We start from the raw sequence: 18,169 nt of genomic DNA on the forward strand, positions 1-18,169 counted from the left end.
ATCATCTCACTACCTGAATCATGTTTTTACGCCACAAAACTGTGACGTAAGCACGCTTACTCTCCTCCAAATAGAATGTAAGAAATTCAAAAGCAGGGGCCATATCTGACAGTCTTAATTATCTAGATAATGGTTTACTTAAAGAACAGATTTAAAATAACCTACACATTATTTCTTATAGTAAAGTGAGATATAAATTAACGTAGTACAGGAAAAGATAATTTGGTACATAACTAGCAGATTTTAAAACAAAATATTTTCCTCAATTGGACTCCTGGGAGCTTGAAATAAAAGACTAAGTTTGTTAAAAAAGGCCTTTCTCATCTCCATAGTCCTGATTTCTCTTTCTGGCAGGGATGTGGCCATCTATGGTATACATGCCAGCGTACAGCCAACTACAGCCACCATTCCCTAAGGGAGCGAGGGAAACTGCCTCACTGAAGAGGTCTGAGGGGGTGTGAGCAGGTGTCTTGCTTCTCATTGTAAAGATATTTATTCAAGAAATATTTCCTGAACATCAATGATGTCTATATTCCTGGGTCATATGCTTAGAGATAAAATGAAGGAAAGCACAGCCCCTGTCGTTTTAAGGTGTTTAAAATGTAGCTGGATAAAGAGGAAAGAAAACAGCCAATTAGAACACAGAGTGCTAAGTACCACATTAGGAATAAACTCAGGCAAGAGGCTGACCACTGCAGGTCAGGAGCGGCTTTCTGAGGAAAATAAAATCTAAGGCAGACCTAAAGAATTAACAGGAATTAGTTAAGTGGGTTGTTTTGGGGGGGCTTGTTTTTAGGAGTTGTTTTTATTATTTTATTTTTGGTTGGGTTGGGGTAGCAGGAAAGCATACCATAAAAAAGAAAACAGTACATAAAGTGTCAGAAGCAAGGATCTCTGGGAGAGCTGCCGTCATCCAACATGGCTGCAACACTGAGTTTAAGGAGGGAAGTGGGGAGAGAAGCAGAGCTCCCAGAGGGCCCTTACATAATCTAAATTTATATAGACCCCACCCCCTTAATGAAGTCACAGCCCTAAATGCTCATGCTCTTCCTGGCTTCTTTAAAAAAAAAAAAACTTAAGTCTGGAATAATTTTAGACTTACAGAAAAGCTTCAGATATTACAGACAGTTCTCATATGCCCTTCCCCAGCTTCCCCTAATGTTAACATAATCATGGTACACGTGTCAAAACAAAGATTTTATCTTTGGTACAAAAAAATTAAACTGCAGACTTTATTTGGATTTCAGTTTTCCATTAATTCTCTTTTCTGTTCCAAGATTCAATGCCATATTCCATTAATTCAACGACTTTTATAAAATTCCTTTCTTTACTTCTGAGCACCACAGTTTGCCATTTTTCATCCCTCTTTTTTATCCATGCCTCGCTGTGCCTGAACATCACCAGCCCACTTAGAATGTAAATACCACATCATTTCAGAACAGAAGAGAAGTTCCCAAAAACAAATGATTTAGAGAACACTATTAGGGATTCAAAGAAATGTAATAAAAACTAAACCAGTGACAGCTTTACACGGGCAAGAAGCCTATGTGCGTGAGCACGCGCATGCACACACACACCCCATCCTCCCCTTTACAAAAAAGATTTGGCCTACAGCGCTGCTTCCACTATGAAAGACAGAAGAAATTCTAGCAGATACACTTCTGCTTCTTTAGTCTTGCTACCACGTCGTGAATCCTTTAACCTCTCTCTCTAAAGAGTCCAACCACTCCAAGAAGTCAAGCCAAAACACCTGAACATCCAATTTATCCTCAAAACAAAATGCCAGCAAAATCATGTGGAAAGTGGAAGTGGAAAGATGAATGATGGTTTATCCTCTTAGACTTTCACTAAGGACCTGAATCATGAGGACAGAATTCCATTATGTCACAACAATCTTCATAAAGCTACCTGACCAATATTAGTCATACTTCTGTTAAACTTATGACCCATTCTATTACATTTATTCTAAGCCTCCATCTCCTAAAATTCCCAAACCTACAACAACCCTGTTTAATGTCAATTCCTAGAATCAAGGATGAATCCTGTGCAAAAATCACTGAAATGCCAATGAAAACCGGCAATTTTTTATACAACTAAAACACAATTCGTAAAAATGGCTATCCCTAGGAAGTAGAATTTAAGGAATATTTTAATTTCCCTGTGTATTTCAGCCACTGAGGGCTACTGATCAAACGTTCGTCAAACACATAAGTATGGCCCTGTGTCAGAATTAGAAGCAGAAAAAGAAAAACCCCTCCCTTGTGGAGGATACTGTCTACATCTGCACTCCCCGATACTTTGTCTATTTAAAGTTTAATCAAAATTAAGTAAAATTAAAAATTCAGTTTCTTGGTCCCCCTAGTTACATGTCAAGCAGAGACATGTGGCTAGTAGCTGTTGTCAAGGACAGGGCTGACTAGACAGGGCTGATCTAAAAGAAGCCCTGATGCTAACTCAGATCTTGGAAGCAGAGGAAGGATCGGGGGAAGGCTTCTGGGAAGACAGGCATCTGACATGGTTATTAAAGTGAGCATTCCAGGCCGGCTGATGACACATAACACATGCCACTGGCCCTCCCCTTGAGCATCATGCAATATCAAAATTTCCAGGGCTATTTCCCCCAAACCAAAAACAAAGTGTTTCAAGACAGCATTACAGAAAGAATTGAGTAATAACAAGCTTTGGCTGTAGTTTGCTAAGATAAGCTTTGATGAAAAAACTGGATTATAAAGTCCAATTAGGATCTCACTAAAAAGGAGTGGGAAACGGAAGTGGAATTAACTGCTAGATCATTCTGGAAATCTTTAACAGGTAAGCTAAACTAGGGATCAAGGGGACAAACAAAAGAACGCACTATGCTCATCCAAATACCCTTCAGGGGAAGAACCATTACCCAATAATCAAGGTCAACAATTAAGGTGACATTGCAGAGACAGAGAAAACAGCACACACACAAAACCAGTGTGGTAAAACTGAAGCACAACGGGTTTCTAAAGAGCAAGGGTTTGCTTACTCTCTTTTCTCTGAGTCTACCTACATTACCTAAACACAAGATGCCTCAGTTCCCTCATCTGTAAAACGGGCACAGGAATAGTACCAGCACCTATTTCTGAGAGTTGTTAGGTGGATACCTTGAGTTAATACATGCAAAATGCAAAAGATAGTGCCTAGGATATAGAAGACTAAGCAAGTACTGGCTATTATTAGTGCAGGAGTCCCTGAGGACCTAGTTTCACTTGGTGAAGGGTAAAAGGATTTCCCCAGGAGTGAGCTCACAGGGGAAAGGGATGTTGTACTGACTGTCATGTTGGGAGGGGGCTTTTGAAAAGTCCAATCTGTCCCAAGCTGAGTGAGCTACACAGACATCTTCCAACCGTGTCCTACGGGCCACCAGAATACCCAAAGCCATGGGGGGACCGCTGCCAGAACTTCAGCAAGCTTTAGTATCTAGCCGCAGACCCCCAATATCAGGACTCAGGGTATCAAAATGTGCTTCAAAAATCCATCTTGGCTTACCAGCAACTACTGAAGCCCGTGCGCCCTAGAGACTGTGCTCCACAACAAGAGAAGCAACCGTAATGAGAAGTCCCCCACTCACCGCAACTAGAAAAAAGCCCACGCAGCAACGGAGACCCGACACAGCCAAAAATAAATATTTTTTAAAAAAAGAAGAAGTAGGAGACGGAATTCCCTGGCGGTCTAGTGCTTAGGACTCAGCGGTTTCACTGCGGTAGCCCGGGTTCAATCACTGGTCAGGGAACTAAGATCCCACAAGCCATTCGGCCAAAAAAGAAGAAGACAACTTTTCTACTTCTAGGAATTTCACCTCCAGGAATAATTTCACTTGTGCAAATTATTTTCAAGTTTCCCCTACGGCACTGATTGCAAAAGCAAAGAACTGGAAACAAATCCAATGTCCATCACTAGGAGATTGGCTAATTACAGTGTATCTGTATGGTGGAGTACCATGAAACTGTTGAAAAAGAACAAGGAAGCTTCCTTTGTGTTAACACTGACCATCTCCCAAAATATTAAGTGAAAAAAAGGAAGACGCAGAACAGGAATCACAGTATGCTTCTATTGGAACGCATATATCATTTCTATTTGCTCGTTTATGTGTGCAAAAGGCAACTCTGGAAGGAAAAAAAAAAATCCCTGGTAGAAAACTGATGTCTCCAAAGAGAACAACTGTATGGCTGGGCTGGTGGGGGCGGAGGGGGGCAGGGATAAGGAAACAACAGAGGTGTTCTGTGACTGCTGACTCAGAACTGCACAAACATATCACTACACGAAACAAGGCATGTGTCTAACGCCACCAGCAAAGTGCTAATGGAACAGAGCTGAGGAAAACCCCCTGGAAGAAAGGCCTCAGAATAGTGGACACTTGAGAGGATGTGGAGGGTGAGCAGGAAATTCACCAATCGGAGGAAAGGTAAAGGGACTCTCAAGAGGAACCAGCTTCACCAAAAACAGAGGCAGAGAAAGAACAGAGAGCGTTCTGGAGACCAGGAGTGACCAGGCTGGGCCAAACCGTAAAGGAAGACACAGACCACACTAGCGATCTGGACTTCATCTTACAGGCCACAGAAAAGCACTCAAGGTTTGAAAGAGGGGGAGCAACAGTCAGCTTCTGCTTAGTGCCTCCAGCGACTTGCTAAGAACAAACGAGAGAGGACAGAATGGAGAGGACGCTTCTGGAGGACATTCTGCAATCGAGCCTGATAACCCTACTTCTTGGAATTCCCAATGGCACAAAGCACAGGGGATTTTGCTTACCTGGCTTAATACTTAACTAACCATTTGAGAGTGACGATCTCTATCAACCGAACACTTACTGTATGCCAAACATTTTTCATAAGTTACCCTGGTTTCTCACAACCCTGTGAGATAGCGATTAGTATCTTTATTTTACACAAGAAAAAGAAGGCTCAGAGAGGTCAAAGAGCTTATTTAAGGTGACAATAAATGGAGGAACTAGGACAGGAATCTGTTTCATGCCTGTCTACATACAACTGGTGCTGGCCTGTGGCAGTTTTCCCCAGTCTATGTAAAAATGAGAATTAGAAACATACACTCATGTATGTCCGTGTAAAGCTGCCATCTTCCTTGAAAAAGGTTACCTTTTGGGAATTCTTGGTGGTCCAGTGGCTAGAAGTCCGCGCTGCCACTGCAGGGGGACCAGGGTTTGATCCCTGGTCGGGGAACTAAGATCCTACAAGCCAGAAGTGCGTCTCCCGCCCCTCCCGCCAAAAAAGGAAAATGGCAATCTTTTACTCTGACAGTGGATCCTTTTCTTTTAACAAAATACAGTGAGTAGTTCCCCCCTGCCCTGTTTTTTTAATGTCCTCCTTGGCGAAACTAAAAATTCATAAATTAATACTTTTTTTGCCCCACCACCATATTGTCAGCTGACCTGTAATAGTCAAGACCACTGCACAAATAATGACATTACAAAGCATTTACTGTGACCCAGGCATGATCTTAAGCTTCTTAAATGAACTGTTTTAATTTGCACAGTGAACCTGTGAGTAGACACTGTTCCCCCTTTTTATGGATGAGGTGCTTGAAGGCACCAATGTGAGGGTGCAGAGCTGCCAGGAGATGGGACTGGGATGAAACCTGATGTCATGTGTCATGATGGGAGGAGGAGTAACTGAGGCCTCAGTCCTAACACTGCTCTGTGGCCTGTGACCTACAACATTTAGATGTGTGAGACCCCGGGAAGACCCTAAAACCGGCTGCTGCAGCCGTAATTACAAGATGACCAATCAATAGCACTGCTGCTCCACTGATTCAGAACAGTCTCCAGGCTCCTCTTGAGGCACTCTAACATGCTGGCTTACCTAAACAGCTTCATTAATCAAACTGCTCCTTTTCATCCTCCCAGAAAACTGAAAGGCTGTCCAATGTGACAGAATTTCCACATCCACTGTTGGCATTTAGTTCTCAAAAAAAAAATAATCTGGACACAAAAAGTCTCCGCAGCAGGCAGAATAGTATTGAGGCCCATTTTACATATAAGAACTTGAGATAAATGATGTCCAAGGTCAAAAGCTGGTAAGAAGCAAAATGAAAACTAACAGCAGAAAGGGTTCTTTACGTCACTAGAGGAAACCCAAGAGTCTAAGGACTGAAAGACTTCAGAGGCTTTATTTTCCCTGGTTTCTCTCTAAAGTCCTATCTTTAATTCAACAAATACTGTGCACCTATTGACGTGTTCTAGGATAAAAGCGATGGGTTCACAGGATAAACGGGAGAACAAAACGAAAAGTCCTGTGGAGCTTCCGAGCTGTTTTCCAATTTCTTCCTGATATCTAACTGTCAACCCCCCTCTCCCCGCTACCCCCGCTACAAATGCACATCAGGTCTTCAGTGCTCTCCCTGGTGAAACAAAGAATGACCAGTAAAAGAATAGGTATATATGTGTGCAAATGTCTTGTTGGTAACAACAATACAAAGAAGGTGAAAATTTAAATTTCCAAATTATTCCTTATTCAAAACAAAACATGAACTTAGACCACTTTCTTTCTCATAATAAGATGAAATCTACCTCCCTGGTCAACGCATTGTGTTTGAATGTTCAATCACACTTAATTCCTTAAGATAAGATAAAAAAAACCTCAAGCCACTGTCTTCTAAATTTTTTACTTTCTGGTACAGAAACAGGGTGTTCCTTCTGTTACCTCTAAAGGAAGAACTGCTTTTGTTTTATAAATGGTGTGTCAACTCTCAGAGAGAAGGCATGTTCTGTACAACTGGTACTCTACATGGTATAGACCCTCCCCTAAACACTGGCTGAACAGGGAGGAAAAAAGGAAAAATACTTGTCTCCCTACACCTCTATCCTCTGGAGCTACAAAGAATTAGTACGTTCCCTCTTCTTTTCCTCTTCTGCTCTACAGTCCTTAATTTATTTTAATACTAAAATTAATCAAATGTGAAATAATTTAACTCTTAAAGATTTTTAGCCCATAAAAGGGAGGACGTAACTAGTTCCATGTCCGTTCCTGTGACTGAGAAAAGAAAAAAGTGATACACTAACGGTTCCTTTAAAACAAGCGTGGTTGAGGGCAGGGGGATATCATCATGCTGAAGAGAACAGAGCTTCCCTGGTGACTCAGATGGTAAAGAGTCTGCCTGCAATGCAGGAGATCTGGATTAGATCCCTGGGTCGGGAAGATCCCCTGGAGGAAGGAATGGCAACCCATTCCAGTATTCTTACCTGGAGAATTCCATGGACAGAGGAGCCTGGCAGGCTATAGTTCATGGGGTTGCAAAGAGGTGGACACGACTGAGTGACTACGGCATAGCAAATCAGTAAGGAAGTAAGACTTCTATTCTTCTCATCTCTGGGGTGAAATCAGTTCTGTAAAGTATATGGCACACCAGAGAAAGTGCTAGAAAGTAGGGGCTCCAAGCAAAGGCTCTGAACCAGACTGCTGACCTGTCAGCCCGGTGGCCTTGGGTAAGTACCCTTAGGGAGCCTCAGTTCCCCCAATGTTGTACCACCTACCTCAGAGCAGAGGATTATGGTGAGGAGGATGTGAGGGAACACACAGGAATCTCCTGGTACTCAAGAAGCAACTGTTGCTATTACATGGTAATACTGCTATGCATGCGTGCGTGCTAAGTTGCTTCAGTCGTGTCCAACTCTTTGTGACCCTATGGACCGTAGTCCGCCAGGCTCCTCTGTTCACAGGATCTCCCAGGCAAGAATACTGGAATGGGTTGCCATTTCCTCCACCAGGGGATCTTCCCAACCCGAGGATCAAACCCACATCTCTTGCATCGGCAGGTGGGTTCTTCAACACTAGTTGCCGTCCAGGAAGGCTATACTGCTGTCATCAATTTAATCACTGCTCTAAGAAGTGCAACTGCCTTTACCTTCGAAGGTGCTAAACTCCAACACATCTCATGATTACTCATTTCCTGCTTTTCAGCTCAATGTTTCCTTCATGTTTTCAAGAAAAACCAAACATTATACAACCACACTGCAAAAAATATATTTTTAATCCTTTTTCTCTGAATCAAAAATAGAAAATCATTTTGGAAAACTTGGGAAAACTCAGTAAAAAATCACTCAAATTTCTGCAACACAGAGATAAATACTAATAGCATGTGGGCATATTTCTTCCACTTTTTCCCATATATACTTTAAAATAACTGGAATCATACTGTTTATAGTTCTATATCCTGCTTTTTTCTCATACTTAACTTTATTTTGTGTGTACTTTCCCATGTCAAGAATTCTCCAAAATCATCTTTTTTTATGACTCCAGACTTTTACATAAAGTGACCATTCCCATAAAGTTAAAACATTTAAATTGTTTCTTTTTTTTCCCCAATACACATCACTATAATTAACATATTCATATGAAATTTTGGTCCTCATCTCCAGTTCTTGGTCCATGTAGATACCTATAACCAAACCAAGGATTGTATCTCTTGCCAAACTGCTATCCAGAAAGTTTGCCCCAGTCTGCCTGTCTGACAGTCCCATCATGAAGTCAGAGCAGTGACCATACCTATCTTCTTTTAATTCCAAGTAAACAAAGACCCCAAAAATCTGGAATTACAACACAAATAGAAATGATCTGTAAGTACAAGATGCCTCTGACACTTGTAATTTGTACAAGATCATCATTAACCCATTCATTATCAGGTATGTGACTTTGAACAAACTTGTAAAAGTTAAAAATATGATCCCACTCATTCACATTTGTATATTAAAGCCCTAAGAAGTACCTTATAGATAGAGACTCTTAAATAGTTTTCAATTTATTAAGAACCGTGTGGGAGAAAATAAAATTTAAAAAGAAGAACTGAGTGGGGAAAAAAAAATTATGTGAAAAAGAAAATTGTGCCTCAGCATATGAAAAAGGGGTCTGTACAACATGTATGTAAGAAAATACATCTTCCTTGTATACACATCAAATTATAACTACTTTAGCTAAAGTGGCCATTTTTAAGCCTTTGTGCCTAGTGACTAACACTAGGCATATGCCAACAGCCCACACCCACAGCAGTCAGAGGCCCTTTTCCTCATTTATCAAAGGTTTTATCTGCATTCTTCAATTGACTGACCAATCAGTGGAATAAATTTCCTATATGTCAGCAGCATTAAAGTATTCAATGATATCAGTCCACTAAAAATAGTATTACAAAAGAGGCACCCACCAGTCTTCTACCTATAAACTTAATAAGCATTTTTGAAAAATAAAGACCTAGTGATACTTTTAATCACCAAGCATTTAGGTACACTATTCCCAGTGAAACAATTACCTTGAAGTGAAAGCCACTCTGGTTGAAGATGCTGATTTCAAGAATCTAATAATCTTGTATTAATGCAGTGCTGACTTTCATTTGTACACAATCAATTTGTTACTGTACAAAGAATCCTTTTTAATTGCCCATGGCAATTAACAGTAATCATTTTCCTTTATCTTACTCTTAAATAGTGCAGGCCGAAATAGATAGCCTTGGTTTTGACCTTTCTATCTCTAAATAGAGATAGGAAGAAGTACCATGCAACGATAGTATTTTACACTTCAGGAGGCTATTAACTGTAGCTGGGAAACATTCTTGCACCCCAACATCATTTAAGAACTTTTTGAATTGCAATTTTTAAAAAATTATAGGGAGCTCCATACAAATAAGTCCAAGGAGCAAAGTATATTTTTATCTATATATTTCTAGCTGCCTAGAGAGTTTTCTCAGAATAAAATCTCTCAATTAGGGGCTATTCAGACACTTCTCTATTTGCTAAAGAAAAGACAGATTTAAGGCCACTCCATAACCAAACATTTCTACCTTATTTCTGTTAGATAAATTTACTTACAGTTTTGCTACCTCAAGTGTGAATCCAGGTCAGAAATAAAATGCTCAACGTCTTCAATACACTGACTACAAAGACAAGCTGGTACTTGTGGCTGTGGATCCCTTTTAAAATATTGAGATATGGAACCTGATGTGTGCTCAGTCTCTGAATATGAGAATCTTTCAGATTACTATGGGACCACCTCCGGAACAGCTAGAAATTATTAAGAATAGTCTATTCAACATTTACTTCCCTCACCCCACCCCATATTACATATATAGTTAATTGTTTATAACTGACTACAATTCCTCAAGGAATTGAACTACAGCTTACTCTTATAGCCCAGAGAGGCAAGGCAGTCTAATAAAATAAAGACAGATTTTAGAGTCAGACAGATATGGATTCATAGCATGAGCTTACCATACATTAGCTCATATATTAGTTGTGCAGCCCTGGTCAAGACATTTATATGTGTGCATGTGTGTGGCTGTGTGTGTGTATAGGGATTAAATGCTGACCAGGAGGGCAAGTCAAAAACGTCAGGGAGATGTGTACACTAACCATAATGGCCATTTTTAGGCTTGAAATTCTTAAGCGGCAGGCATGCCCCCCCAAAAAAGAAAAGTCTTTGGCACCAGTGTGGTTTCAGTCAGCAGTAGTGAGGGCCTACTACGCACAAGATATTTAGGTAGGATGGGAAATGGAAACCAACTAGTATAATACCTTCATTTTTCTCATGAAGAAACTGCAGCCCAGAAGTAAAATGACTTGGCCAAAGTCACACAGCTGGTAAGCGCAAGAGCCAGGGCTAGGACCCAGGTTTCTTCATGATCAATTCAACATTCTTTACCATAGGAAGCTGTCTCTCAATTATTCAAGTTTGATTACCAAGCACAAATATTACAATAGTGACTAGTAAGAGAACAGTTTCCAAAAAAGAATGCAGACACTAGGAAAGCAGAAACAGTCTGAAGTACCTATAGATGCATGATGCAACATCACAACTGCTGCAAATTTCATAAAATGACAATGTGTCCATTTCAATAAAGGAAGATAAAGCAGACAGGCAAGTCTGGCTACTTTTGACTAAAACAAATACTACTTTCCTGTGAGGATGTTTCATGGCTGGTTCTCTGCTAGTACATCAAATTAATGATGTCTCTTAACATTAGCAAAGCAAAGAAATGAAGATGAGACTGACAGATGCCAAATACTATTTTCAAGAACTCTTCATAGACGAAGTCTGATAAAGCATTTTGTCAAAAATTAAATAGAAATAAATTTTGGGGAAGATGAACATGAAAGATTTGTTTGCATTTCTTAATACAGCAATTCAAGTGCTATTCAAACCACTGCTATTTGAGAGTCTAGGTCAACAATGACTCAGCTTGAAAAATTTCATACTGTTTTTTAGGAGGTATATGGTTTTAGTTATGTAGTTAATACAATCTGGATGCTCCTTTCTCCCCAAATTATAAACTATCTTCATGTGAATGGCTGAAAAAGAGGCAAGTGTTTATTTTATATTTGAAAAAGCATACAACAAAAATAATCCAATTCATTTTACTGCATTCCCTGGGGGAAGAGCCCCCCTGCCCCACCACTGCCTGGCCCATTCTGGGTTACAGGATTTGATGGGGGCAGGACGGGGGGGGGGGGGGGGGGTTACGAGTAGAACCAGGAGGCCAATCCCAGGTGTCCTGCTGTCTGTGATCCAGAACAAGAATCTACAATTAGAGCTGGATGGCACACAAGACTTCAGGCTGGGAACGAGAAGCCCAGAGAGGTAAAGCATTTTGTCCAAGAGTCCATCTAATTAGGTTAGAGCCTGGACCAGGTCTTCTACCTGTATGCCCAATACTATTTCAGCTATGACAGGAAGCCTTGTCATCATGCCCCTTGCAAGCTTTCCATTTCCCCAACTATAACCGAGGAGGCTAGACTAGGCACTGATCCTCAAACTGCTGTTTCAAAGCCAAAGGATTTCTCCTGGTCACTTTCCCTCTTCAAACGGAGACTCTCCAAGTTTGTTTCATATAGTGTGAAAAAGAAATTTTAAGTGACTGAACTAGATGGTCAATGAACTGTCACAGGGACTGGGTCTATTAACACACTGTTTAGACTGTCAGTGGGTGAATGACAATAGTCGGAGCACATTACCAACGAAAGGCCCTAACACCACAGCAGACGGAGGAGGGGAAAGCAGACAAGACTAGAGGGAAACCACCACGCTCACCTTTTCAATCTCCAACTGTATTGGCCCGATGCATTTCCTCATTATATACAGACTGACCACACCTATGAGGCTATAGTTCAGTCACCTATACAACCCTCCCTCTCCCCAGACTGTCCTTTGTCAGAAAGTCACCATCAGGTCCATGGATATGCACATGGACAACTCGTTCCATGTGTCCAGTACCAAGAAGAACAACTATTTTTTTGTGTGTGGCCACATGCCTCACAGCATATGAAATCTTAGTTCCCCAACCAGGGATCTGCACCCTTCTGCAGTGGAAGGGCAGAATCCCAACCGCTGGACTGCCAGGGAATCCCAGGAATGACTATTTTCTGATCCTTTTATTGTCCTAAATCTTTGGCCTTCATCATGGCAAGAAAAAAGGGGCAACAGATAAGGGAGAGGGGACGTAGCCAAAAGTAAAGGCTAGTATAAAAAATGAAGATAGAATTCTAATTAGGCCAGTAATACAAAGATTTTCTAAGCAGGGCAAGAGCCCTTGAAGACACATTACTAGGTTGAAAACAGTCATCTACTGCCTTCCCTCTACTCCACACCCCACCCTCAACTGGCACATTAAATGTTCCAGAAGGCCAAGGCTATCACCTCAGATTTCTGCAGCACCCAATTCCATCATGAAAACAAATGTTGATACAGGGGTTGGAGCCTCTGTCACCATCAGAGAAATCTGACAATCTCTGGAACATCAGTTACCAGTTTCAGAAGAAAAACAGCTCTTTGTTCTTCTGTCTCCTCTCCTCCTATTATGTAAACTTAGGCTTTGGGCACGCAAAAACTTCCTATGCTGACAGTGATGTGAAAACCCTGGAACACAAATTTAAGCAGTACTGCATACACAGTTGTTTTTATTTTTAATTAGCTGTCACTTGGACATTAAGAATAAAAACCAAAACAACTATTTATACCAACATAGGGAACATAAAAACTCAAATAAATTCAGAGAATTCATCAGAATTCTGTTCATCAAATGAACAGAAATGAACAAAATGAACCAAAACCCTTCAAGTCAACAATGGTGAAGACAAATGTCAAAGATAATTTACCAGATTCTGCTTGTCACAAAATTGAAAGTCCTGAGAACTTAGGAGCCATAAAGATCTACTATTCATTCCCTTTCACTGTCTCATACACAAATGCCCTAACGTTTGATGAGTCAGTGGTCTAATTCTGCAGATGACAACGAATGTTTTTTATTTCACATGTATTCATACAGAACTATTTCTAAATTTAAGTGAAGTAAACAAAGTTTGATCATAGCTCAGTTAAGAAAGTCCTTCCAGTAAATGCTCCTTCACAGCTGGATGGCTGCTTTAATATGCAATTGCCCTAGGCCACAGGGGGAAAAAAAGATCAGGCTTTCGATCTACTTAAGAAATAAAATAAATAAACCTAGAACATGCAAAAGGTTCCCCTCTCCCAAGTTAAGGAAGGAAAATGCTTGGACGGTTTTCTGTAAAACCACCTCTTCCTCTGAATGAATTTCCTATATTCCACCTCCAACAGAAGATCACTGGAGAAAACAGCTCAGGGAAAGGTAGCAAAGATAACATTTTTAAGGCAATAAACCAAAAACCCAATCATATCAGCCCATTCCTGGCACTCATTTCTCTACCAAATCAGGGCAGTCAAAAGGCCTGGGAGTGTCAGGGCCCACCCACGTACTCCTGGTTCACCAATGAGTTCCCTCCTTCTCCCAAGCATGGAGCTATCTAGAGAATTCAGCTTCTGCGGCTGGAAGCGCCTGCAATACCAGAGGGCAGAAATCTGAGTGACACTTGGCACTCTCTGTTTCAACAAACAACCGCAAAGAGCTTTCCAAAGCCAGGCCCTCACCATTTTGAAGACCAGGAAGCTGAATCCTTCCTGGGGCAGAGGTGAAAAAGAAATAAGCCCCCCTGCCTCCAACCCTTCCCAAAGGTCACACAGCAAACCAGAGGCCATCACCGAAGCCAAGCAAGACTAGCAGCTTCTGCAGACCCAGAGCAGTAAACACCAAGTGTGGCCATAACCTTTGTGGGGCTGGGGAGAAGTTGAGAACTGGCATTTCTCCAGCTAAAGGTGAAACAAAAATAGGACTTGTCAGCTGGAAAACACACTCCTAAGTTCTCCCAAAAGATACTGGCTTGGAAGTGAAAGAGGGAGAGGGTACAACTGTTCTTTACGATAGCTGAGAGGAGGAGGGAGAGAAAGTGAGAAAGAAAAGACAGACCTGTGAGCAGCTGCATTCTCCTTTTCCAAAGGACACAAAACTGCAAAGCCTCAGGACTCAAAGGGGCGGGGAAGCAAAACGGGAGTGGGAAAGAAAAGTGGAGCAATGGAAAGAGAACTACCTCCACCACTACGCTTCGTAAAAGTGGGGGAAATAGGGGCGACCCTACCAGACTCAGAGAGCAGTAGTTAATCAACCAACCCCAGCTATCTACCCAGATCTCACAGGATCCCTGGAGATAAAACCCTCAGAGTCAGAGTGCTGAGCGAATCTGTAGTCTAAATGTGAACATAAGCAGCCTAGGCCCAACCCAGTCCCTTCCCCCCAAAAGCTGTGAGATGGAGACTAGAGAAACGCATACCTGAAGAAGTGAAGTAACCCAGTGGGGAATAGGCAGGTCAAGAGGGGAGCTGGGAGAAGCAAATTTGATAGGAACTACAAGGGAAGAGAAGCAGTCTAGCAAGATACAACAGGAAAGAAAAGATGAGGGAGAAAACCAGGCAATGAAGACCAGAACTGGGACAGAAGGATCACAAAAGAGACAGAGACCTAGCTAAGAACTCAGCTTCAAGAGGAAGCTGGGCTGGGGGGAGTGACAGGTAGGAGGCTTGGGGAAACATCTCTATACTGAGCAGACCTGGGGGGAAGGAGACTCAAAAAGGAGGGAAGAGGCAGGGCAAAAGGGGGAGGACCCATACAAGAAAGGAGAAAGCAGAGATTGAGGGCTGAATCAAAATGGGGTGGGGGGAGAAGATCGGGGGAAAACTTAGAACTGAGAGGCAACAGAGAGGTGAGGCAGTTATAAGATGACCAGAGTTAAAGAGGACCACTCCAAGAGGAGACAGCAGTAGGAAAATTAAAATGGGTCCAAAACATAGGTGGACAAGTGTGGACAGCTCCCAAAGGGGCAGAGCTGGGAGGAAAACATTAGAGAGGATGGAGTGGAACTGAACAAATGCCAAGAGCAGGTGCAAAAAGGATCTGGGGCAGGTCTGGGGTGCAGAATGGGAAGGGAAGAGGGGTAATGGATCAGAGAGAAATTCCCAGTCTTTCAGTGAGGGCCAAAACGGAGAGGACAGGCCTTGGAGAAACAGGCTGCAAGCAGGTCTTCAGCAAAGAAGAAATGAAGGGGAGACAAGTCAAAAGAAGCAGGAACAAATGAATGCAACGGCTCAAAAGAGGGCCAATAAGGAGGTGGGGGAGAGAAGAAATCTCAACCGGGGACTGCAGGCCGTCAGGCTGCGGCTGCAGGGTTAGAGAAGGGGGTGGAGGCTGCTTCAAGGAAGGCCAAGTCAAAAAGCAAGCAGGCTGGAGGGCACCGCAAGATCGGAGACTGGACGAGGGACAGAGTGGGGAGGCAGAAGGGTCTGGAAGAGCGGAAAGGATCTGAATGGCAAAAAATGGAGCAAGATCGGAGGGGAGGAGGCGAGCATGGCGCGTCGGAGTCCAAGAGGGGGCAGGGGACTGCCTCGAGATCGGCAGAGGCCAGAGTCCAGGGGTATCCCGTGGGGAGTGGGGCCGGGGGGAGGCGGCAGGTTCTGTCAGTGGGCAGTAGGGCCCAAGAGGGACGTGGAGTTAAGCCCAAGGAGAAGATCTGGGGGCACCAGTGCCAAGACGAAGAGGGTCTCGGATGAATCACCGAGGAGGTGGAACCGCAGGTCCTAGACGGACAGCTCCTGGGGGTGCAACAGCGGAGGGGAACAGGACATGGCCAAAGAAGGGGACGGACCCATGGTGGTGAGAGCGTAATCGGAGAAAGCAGAACGGTCACGAATCTGAACGTGGGGGTCCAGAATTCAGGGATGCGGAAGGGTCCCAAGAGCACTGCAGAGTCTAGGGGTGGGGGGTGGGGGGGCGAAGGGCATTACTGAGGGGCGGAAGAGAGAAGGCGGAGGCGCAGAATTGGGAGCAGAGTGGCTGAAGTGGGGGGGAGCCGAGGCAGATACGGAGATCTCAAAGGATTGGAGGGTGGGGGCAGACGCGGCGACAGCAGGGCTGCGGCGGGCAGGGGCAAGTCCGAAGGGCAGGCGGGCCCCGGCGGGCCGGGCCGCAGCGCGAGGCGGCGGGGCCGGCGGGGCCCGGGGGGCTGGGGGGCCGCTCCTTCCCCTCCCCCTCCGGCTCCTCCATTGTTCGCGGGCTCCGGGCCCCGCCGTCCCCGCCTCCCCCTGGACCCCGCAGCGGGGCGGCGCCCGGCCTCGCCGCCCGGGCCCGCGAGCTCGCGCACTCACCAGCTGGGCGCTCTCAGCGCGGCCCTGGCCTTCGGGATCCCGGCAGCGGCGACGGCGGCCCCGGCGCCATGTTCTGCTGCTTCTCGTCCAGCGGCGGCTGAGGCGGCGGCGGCGGCAGCTCCGGCGGCGGGGGGCCGGGCGGACCCTCCCTCGCGGGCTCCCTCCTCCGCCTCCTCCACCTCCTCCTCCCGCCGCTCCGCTGCTCTCCCTCGGGGCGGGGGGGCGGGGAGGGGAAGGGGGGAGGGGCGGGAACCAGGGGGAGGGCGGACCAGCCTCGATCGCTCGCTCCCTCCCTCCCTCCCTCGCAATGGCGGCGGCGGCGGCGGCGGCGGCGGCGGCGCCTCCTTCCTGCGGCCGCCGCTCCCGCGCGCGCTCCCCCTCGCTACTGCGCGTGCGTGGCGCGGGGACCGTTGTAGGGGGATAACGGCCCCTGAAGCGCGCGCCGCGAGGGGATAACCGGCGCGTGGCGGGGAGAAGCGAGAGCGCGTGCGCGCCCGAGGAACTCACTGCCACCGCAGCGGCCGCGTCCAGGGAACGGGCGCGGAGGGAGCAGTGCGCGTGCGCTCCCCCCACAACCAAAAAAAAAAAAAATGCCGCTACTGCGGTCGCTGCAGCGCCAGACAGGGCGCGAGGAGACCCGCGACCGGGCAGAGGACTGGGGTGGGCCAGCACGCGTGCGCGGGAGCGGTTGCCAGCCGCTGCGGCTACTCGCGCGAGGCGGAGGGAGTGGTCCTCGGGAGGCGCGCGCACCCTTGCGCGCGCCAGAAGCAGCCAAAACCCTTCTCGCGCCGGCTCCTGGAGAAAGCGGGAGGGGAGAGGCATGGCCGGGCTTTGGGGGGGGGGGCGAAGGGCGCGATCCCGCTCGCGCGGGACCTGACCGGCCAATGAGAGGCAAGGGGAGGTGGGTTTGCCGCGCGAGCGCAGCCCCCGGGACAACAGAGGCGGAGAGAAAGAGCGACGTAACGTGGGGCGGTGGGGCGGTGGGGCGGTGGGGCGGGGCTGAGGAGGAGGGAGCGCAACCAGTGGGGAGGTGATTGGGGGACACGGGGGGCGTGGCCCGCCTCAGCCCAATAGGAGCCTCAAAATTCGTCGTTCCGGAAGAAGGGGCGGGGCTGCGAAGCGCGTGCTCTTTTCCCTGGCAGCGAAGAAAATCTGCAGGCAACGCGCGCATTATTACAAATTGCTTTGGGTTCGGTGATCGCCAAATCTCGGGAGACGGGAGAGGGCCTGGTCCCGTATACAGCCCTGGCCTCCAAGTCAGCATTGTGCCAATGACTGCAAATCAAATGTCAGTTTGGGCGCCCAGAGGGGAAACAGTAGTGAAGGGAAGGGGCACCGCTGTAACCCCTGAGTTCCTTCCTCTGAACTGAAGAGGGGTTCCTCTGGGAGCCCTCCGGAAGTACGGATCGTGGAAGATGAGTGTTCTGGGAACCCAGTCAATATTTAAGGAATGCATGAAGAAAAGCTATGTTTCTTATTGCATTTTTCGTTCCTTTACTCAGTCTCTTCATCTTAAAAGTAGAATGATAATCCTATCTCTTAGTAAGATTTGTTGGGAGAATTAAATGAGTTCTATTTGTAAAGCGCTGAAAATCATGCCTTGCTCTCTCAGTTCAGTTCAGTTCAGTCGCTCAGTCGTGTCCGACTCTTTGCGACCC

At 45.4% G+C, this 18,169-nt stretch overlaps 1 protein-coding gene across 5 annotated transcripts in view; it reads right to left on the reverse strand.

The window, feature by feature from the left end:
- The window catches only part of ARHGAP35 (Rho GTPase activating protein 35), a 115,584-nt gene extending 98,857 nt beyond the window's left edge, over positions 1 to 16,727 (reverse strand). For all 5 annotated transcript variants that reach the window (XR_014060855.1, XR_014060854.1, XM_081515550.1 and 2 more), the window contains exon 1: positions 16,512 to 16,727. The gene's annotated coding sequence lies outside the window, so the exon portion shown is untranslated. The remainder of the gene's footprint in view (positions 1 to 16,511) is intronic.
- Positions 16,728 to 18,169: the final 1,442 nt, after the last annotated feature.

This window comes from Giraffa tippelskirchi, chromosome 7 (genome assembly GCF_054371585.1).
Source record: "Giraffa tippelskirchi isolate mGirTip1 chromosome 7, T2T-mGirTip1v1.2.pri, whole genome shotgun sequence".
NCBI classification, from domain to species: Eukaryota; Metazoa; Chordata; class Mammalia; order Artiodactyla; family Giraffidae; genus Giraffa; species Giraffa tippelskirchi.